At 35.1% G+C, this 6,000-nt stretch overlaps 1 protein-coding gene across 1 annotated transcript in view; it reads right to left on the reverse strand.

Moving 5' to 3' along the window:
• The window catches only part of LOC145681554 (farnesoate epoxidase-like), a 44,151-nt gene extending 38,909 nt beyond the window's left edge, over nucleotides 1-5,242 (reverse strand). Inside the window, exon 1 of the mRNA XM_081753193.1 lies at nucleotides 5,178-5,242. The gene's annotated coding sequence lies outside the window, so the exon portion shown is untranslated. The remainder of the gene's footprint in view (nucleotides 1-5,177) is intronic.
• Nucleotides 5,243-6,000: the final 758 nt, after the last annotated feature.

The raw sequence follows: 6,000 nt of genomic DNA on the forward strand, positions 1-6,000 counted from the left end.
TCGCATTTGGGGAACTGAGAAGCCTCACCAAATCTGTGAAATTGTGCGTGATTCACCGAAGACGAATGTGTTTTGTGCAATTTCATCTTCAAAAGTTTATGGTCCGTACTTCTTTGACGAAGGAACTGTGACTGGACAAACATTTCTACAAATGCTTACTACGTGGCTTATGCCACAGCTCGAACACGACAGTCCAAACTTCATCTATCAATTGGATGGAGCTCCATGTCACTTTCATCGCAATGTCAGAAATTTCCTCAACAGACTGCCACACCGCTGGATTGGGCGGTCAGGTAAAAATGATTATCAGCTTCTACGTTGGCCACCAAGATCACCGAACTTAACCCCCTGCGATCTTTTTCTGTGGGGACATATAAAAGACATTGTCTACAAACCCCATCTACCCCACGATGTGAATGAACTGAAAGAGCGCATCATTGCTGCAGTGAAAACTGTTGATGCAAACATCTTGAAACGGGTCTGGGCGGAATTGGAATACCGAATACATGTATGCAGGGTAACAAAGGGGGCCCGCATAGAACATTTGTGATGTACTATTTTCATTTTTTTAATCAAAATCTTGAAGAGTTTTAGCATTTAACTGTAAAATTTGAAGCTATTTGGATGATTAATAAAAAAGTTATAAGGAGTTGTAATCGTTCACATCATTTTGAATCACGCTGTATATATATATAGCGAGAGAGAGAGAGAGAGAGTGGCCCAAAAGTAGGTATACAGTACCGTACTTATCAGCTCATTGCATTTTATATCATTTCTTATTGTTATTGACCAGGTAGACTTAGTTTCTTTATTGTTTGTTCTTAATGTGTTTTACTTATATCTTAAGCTCGGAACAGCCGAAGCAAATAAACCCAAAACTAGAATGTTATACTTTATCAATGCAGGGGTTATATAAACCATCCTGTATATAACTTTTACTAGGTAAGGTAGGGTTAAAATGGATCCTAAATTTAACGAAAGTCGTACAACGAAAAAAAAAAATACTATTCAATCCTTCATGTTGCAGCAAACCTGCGAAAATTAATACAAAAGAAAACTAGAAAGTTAAGAAGCACTTGTTTTGAAGAGAGAGAGAAAATAAATACAGATAGCTGAAATTACCTATATACTTACATGATATGTATGTCCATGTTTCGCAAGTAATTTTCAATCAATATACAACTTCAATGTAATGAACGCACGATTAGTTTTCTCAAATAAAGATCGCATGCACCGCTGGGAGCTCAGGAATAAGCTGAATCTATGTTACGGCACTGAAAATATGCTTATTTAATGTATTACGACCTTATGAACTTGTATAAGAAACAGGGTATACTTAAAATGAGACGCGAACTATGCGAAACATCGGACTTTGAATCTAACTTGTTTGATGATCCAACCCGAGACCAAACATAGCAAAGATGACTGTCGTAGCTACCACCTCAAGGTTCAGGAAGTTCGTGTAATAAGGTGTCAATTAAACACGAAGATGTGAAACGCTAATAGAACATTTGATCAATTTGAAACAAAATACTGTATATTGTAGTAATAAATTACCCTATTTGTTAAGATGCATGTTATATTCTGTTTCTAAAATGAACGTTAAAGTAGAATGTATTGGATAATAAATAATAAATTGTAAAATTTCAATTTCGGTACGATTAAATACATTCGTCCTGCTATGTGTTGCGTTATCCGTTAGGAGGTATTGAGCAATTCTGATTCAAAGGAAGGAAATATACTACTGTAAAGTACTAGAGTTAATTTAATAGAGTTTAATTGTGTAGGCAGTACTGAGGCTATGTGAGATAAAGTATATTTGCTGAAAGTGAAATATGGGTTACTGTTAGGGTTTTATCCCAGATATGATATATCCACTGATGATTGAACCTGGAACACACGCATGGATAGCATTAGCGCTAGCAAATTAGATATGAAGAGGTACAATGATTCTACAAAAATGAGAGCAAAAAATAAGAACCAGAAACGACAGAGTGTACGATGATAATACTTTCACAATTTTAATTTCACACTTTATTTCGAGACTTTCGAGACGAGACCGAGACTTGGTCCTCGAGACCGAGACAAGCATTTGTTGACCGAGACGAGACCGAGACCGCTATTTATCAACCGAGACTTACAAAGTCTCGTCTCGTCTCGTCTCGATACCATCCCTAGCCTCACTTCACCTCAATTTTTAAATCGATATTTATTCCTGAGACTTGCAATTGCGATAGCTACAAACTTCCATTTCATTTCATTTTTGTAACCAAGTATCATTCTTGAAGGGACGGAAGATCGATATTAACCATGCCGGTAAACAAAGAAAATCCTCTGGAACAAGACGTAGAATTCCCGGTTAATCCCGCCTAAACAGGGACAGTTGGGAACCCTATGATCAAATGATGGATTCGTTTCCATTGATAATTTCAATTGTTACGTGTTTGATCAAGTTTAAGTAATTACATATTGAAGTCCATCGGAGCCATCTTTTTCGATAAAATAACTTTTAAATAAGTAAAATGCCAACTCCATGGACAGCAGAGTATATGTCCTGGGTATGCCTTATAGAAAGAATTTTAAACAAGGTTCGTCTCCTTTAGTTTAAAGACAAGGGTATAGCCACGTAGAATAAAAAGGAAATTCGCTTCCCTCTCGTCATCGACTTTTTGGCCTCTCCAATTAGCTTAATCTGTTATATATTTATTAAACTAGTTTAATGCTCACAGCAATTGAAAAATATTCATAACAGAAAATAAATTTAAATATTTCTACAAAAAAAAAAAAAAGACATGTCAAATGTTAAAGTAATTAAAGCAGTTTAAATTAATTACCCATTTTGATTTCTTCATTTGCTTAACTGGACGATTGTATTATAGTTGCGATTGTATTATACTGTTTGAGGTTCACACTTCTCCGGTTTTAAAAAATATCATTTCTATTTATATAAAGGCAAAGTCAAAAAATGAGGAACCCGGTGGGAGTTCATGTGTTTGGATCTCATATTAAGCTGTAGGTGCTCGTCTCATATATCCTCACTAATAAAATGGAAGCTTAACTCAAATCAAAGCAAAGCAACCTATATTCTCGTTAACGCTGTTTAAAAAATTCTAGTGGGCTAATGCACTTAAAATCGTGGCTTAAGATGTGAACACATCTTAAGCCACGATTTTAAGTGCATTAGCCCACTAGAATTTTTTAAATGAAGCTGTTGGAGTGTATTGAAATGGCTGCTGTTGGAGTGTGGCAAATGAAGCTTTTGGAGTGTATTGGCTAGTACAAACCTTGTACAGGGTCTTTGTTCATCAACTAGCGTAAATACAGGGACTGTGAATCGAAATTTTGACTTGATCAGACATTAGCGACCTCAGTCTATTTGTTTGAGTTGGAGTGGTCACTGCTGCACTATGGTGTTCCTAGACCGTTATGCCGACTTCTGGATCAACTAATACTTTTGCACTGTCTTAGAGATCTCTCATTTTCTTGTATTTCTCTTTCAGAAAACAATTCATCATTTGTTTGAATTCAATATTATCATCCTATGCTTAAAATTACATAGAAATGTAGCTTTAAAAGGACGGATTCACTTTATTTGTGATGCAACATGCTTCACTGTGATAGCATACATAACAAGTTTATATAAGTAACTTTTCACACTTTAGTATATAAATAATGTATAGAGGAAGAGTGAGTCATATCAACATTAATGGAAAAAGTGCTTAACTTCTGTGTTTTCAAGAGAGGCACGATGGCTTAGTGGTAGAGCGCTTACCCCTGATGCGCGGGGTATCTTGGTCGATCCCGGCCAAGTAAGTTTCTGGTGGAGACATCATGTCCGTGGGTTTCCTCGGAGTACTCTCGATTCTTCCCACTTTCTCATTCCACCAATTTTGCCTTAGTCTTTCATATACCTTAGCCTAAAGGGCATATTCGTAGGACGTTAAACTGAAAGATTTGATTTATTTTTCTTTAGTCTTAATTATTCAAGTTACAAAGAATTTCGTATATTTTAATGACAATTGCACATAATTTGAGTATTTTTAAAATGCTTCAATAAATTACAGTATTCTTTAATGATTACACGTTTGATATCTCCTTCTTATTGTATAAAAGAGCATATTGCTCATTGGCCCTCATATATTTTCTGCACAGATAATAACAATAGAAAATGTACTGTATAATGGATTCCATGATCTTTATCATGATTTAATTCTCAATGGAGTCTGAGAAACAGTTTGTAGAAACGACTTTTAATTTAAGATTTAATAAAAATTGTAGCCCAGTTGCTCAACTGTAGAATGCTGAGCTCAACTGCTAAGAGTTCTTGGTTCGATCCCAGTCAAGTGCACTTAGATCTTTCCCGTTTCCTCCAACAATCGTCGTTGTACTATTTCTTCATCAGCAATCACTTGCATTTGTCATAAATTTCTCTTTCGGTCTACAGCAGGGTTTCTCAACCTGGGGTCGCGACCCGTAGGAGGTTCGCGATAGGAGCTTCACTGGGGTCGCGAAGATAAATGGAAGGGAAATGAACTGGTCAAATTTGGTTTTAATCCATTCATTTTTAGGAAAGTTACTGTATTCACGATACAAGAAATGGATTCTACTATATCAAAATAGGTGGATATCGTGAGATCTCTGCAATAGGTATATTAAAAAAAAAACACACACAAGCTTATTACAAACCAGAAATTTTAAGGGGGTCGCTGGCAAGAGGAGTGACATAATGGAGTGATAGGAATTATATTGAGAACTACTGGTCTACACAGTGTAATCATAAGATGTTAACAAGACTCTCTTTCATTTCTATATAGAGTAACAGCTTTTAGGATAATAATGTGTGTTCAGCAATCGCCACTATTCCTGGTATAACATAAAAAGAGATCTAAAGAATCATGATCTTTTCTATTAGGAAATAGAGTTGCTTTTTAAGTTCAATGTACAATAAATTCGAGTCTTATAGTAGTGAAGAAAAGAAATCAATAAAATAAATAAATTTAATACAATTCCCATGTATCGTGAATTGATATAACGATATATCCATATTGACAGCGATGTATTGGAAGGATTAATTGCCTTTTATCTAAAGAGATATTTTCTTTATGAACTTCGAGTTTATTTCAGAGTATTAATTACACTTCAATTAAGGAAGCAAACTGACAGTTACAAGTACTTACGATATTAATTACTTCTTGAGCACAATTCGCTGACAACACCGCTCAAAATGTGAATGACTACAAATCCTGGTTCGACATCTATAAAATCTATTAACGACAGAGATAAGACTGATAATGCTTATCAGTAAAAGAAGAAGAACAACGTATCTTTTTTTCTAATCGTTACTGACATTGTCTGGACACAGTAACAGAAGACGTAGTCTCCTTTAAAATATTATCACAGTGGCCAGAGATTCCCCAATTTTACGTAATAACAAAGATAATAATCAAGTAGACACTAGTCGTTGATCTAAGTAGCTGACCACGTTGGAATAAATCACTCACCGACGATAAATGTAGATCCATGACTCCACCACGTGGTCATTATTTTTTGAAAGCATCTGAATTAGAGCACTTTGATGAATGCGTTGGTAGTAAATAATAGGTCACGTTTCATTGCTCGCACGTAGTAATTGTAGTTATCTAAGCACATAATGATTCGAAATACGTATACTGGTAAGAATGATGGAACTTGCTTTCAAACTTTCATCAACAACTAAACAAGGCACACAAGATAGAAAGGGGACAACTATAAATACCAGTTATATATGAGTATCCGAAAATTCAGACCACAGAATTTATAGTATATATATATATATATATATATATATATATATATATATATATATATATATATATATATTAGAGGCGGAGAACTTTAAACTGGCAACACTGTTTTCTGTGACAGCTGATATTGCAGTTCTCGGTTGTTTTGAGGTCAGTTTGGTTTGGCAATTCATCATGAATAGACTCACGCCGGAGTAACATTTGTAAATTGTGAAAA

Source organism: Thermobia domestica, chromosome 3, assembly GCF_964235325.1.
Source record: "Thermobia domestica chromosome 3, izTheDome1.hap1.1, whole genome shotgun sequence".
In the NCBI taxonomy this organism is placed as follows: Eukaryota; Metazoa; Arthropoda; class Insecta; order Zygentoma; family Lepismatidae; genus Thermobia; species Thermobia domestica.